The following is a 1707-nucleotide window of genomic DNA, read 5'->3' on the forward strand; positions in this document are numbered from 1 at the left end:
AGATGTTCTCTTGCTTTTCTCTCTCTCTAAAGCAAAGCACTCTTTCCGCCGCGTGAGCGAGTCTGCCCTCCGGGCTTGACTGTCTCTCCCTTTTCCCACGAAAGTAACTCTATGTGATGGGATCATCAGTATTGTGCGAATTTCGATGTTTGTATTTTTAATTATATCATGTGAGATAAATTATAGATTGAGTTTTTGATTTTGTGTGAGATAAAAATCGAACTCATAATCTATCAAATTAATACTGACATATTATTTATTCGACTGTTCAATCTATATTCTAGAGACAACCTAACTCTATATTTTATTCCATATCTTAATTTTTTTAAATAAATTTACCTTTTTCCTCATTCCAATAAATTATTTTGAATTTTATATATAAATTTATTTTGATACAAGTTTTATCTTATCCATTTTAATAAACGTCACCGGTTATCTAATAAAAATGCTATTTAATAATATTAAAAAATAAATTTAATTATACTCACTAGTATAATCTTAAATTTAAAAATACAATTATTTATTGACATTTTTTAAATCTATCGTTGCCTATTTTTCGAGAAAGAGACAGCATCGTTCTCTCGAAGAAGTTACTCACTAATTTCTAAGTCGACGTCCTCTCGAAAAAGAATTGAATAATATTTTTCTGAATAATACATTATACAATCAAGAAAGATGTTTTTCGAATAAGTCTCAAACATAACACATCTATCTTGAACCATTCTCTTGAGAGGAACAACAAGAGAGATCTTCTCCCAGACAATTTCACTATCCTATACTTCTTTGTTTACGTACTCTACTTCTAATTTTACTTGATATTTTCATATTATAAATTTTAATTATTATATTTCGATAACAACAAAAGAATTGGTCCTAAATTTAAAAATACAATGATTTACTTTTATCCCTTTTCAAAGTCCAATAACTAAATTGATTTGGAGACGATACTATGATGCTTTTTTAGCATTGTAAATTTGAAGTTAAATTAATTTACTTAATATTTTTTTTAAAATATATAATGAGTTATTTAGGTTGATTGGTTGGTTATGGCAATGGCCCATAGGTGAATTGGCTTTATGACATAGTAACGATCAGCCACACAATCATTATCTTAGGGATCTTTACTTGGAAGCAATCAATATTCTTCCTAACTCTTCATTGATTAGTTATAACTAAAAAAAGTTTCCTTTTTTTTTTTTTTCCTATCACTCAACTCATTATCAAGCTTTAAAGTTAAATATTATTATCTCCAATAGTTCCTAATCCTAGTCTTATTTTTATTTTTAATTATTTTTTTATTTACCTGGGGTGTCCGAGATTCGCTTGATTAATATCTAAGAACAAGTGATCTTCTCCCTGATACACTCTCTAGATAAATCTGGATGCAGACACACTCTATAGACATGACAGAGTTGAACATTTAGTGCAATCCGTGCGAGAGTTAAACCTTTCAATAAGTCGTCGCACTAATTCGAAACTTGATACTCTATGTGAAACTCTAGGTGCTTTACCACTACACTATGCTCGTGGGGGCATACCGGTCTTATTTTAGATGTTATGAACGGCTACATGTGAGTTTTTTTTTCGTATTTTTTTATTTAATTATTTAAATTTTTTGTTATTTTAATTATACGCATAAACATGATATTGGGGTTAATTTAATCTCTTTACTTTGATTTGTTTTTTCTCATGACAACGGTAATTTTT

The sequence above is a fragment of the Diospyros lotus genome, chromosome 9 (genome assembly GCF_014633365.1).
Source record: "Diospyros lotus cultivar Yz01 chromosome 9, ASM1463336v1, whole genome shotgun sequence".
NCBI classification, from domain to species: domain Eukaryota; kingdom Viridiplantae; phylum Streptophyta; class Magnoliopsida; order Ericales; family Ebenaceae; genus Diospyros; species Diospyros lotus.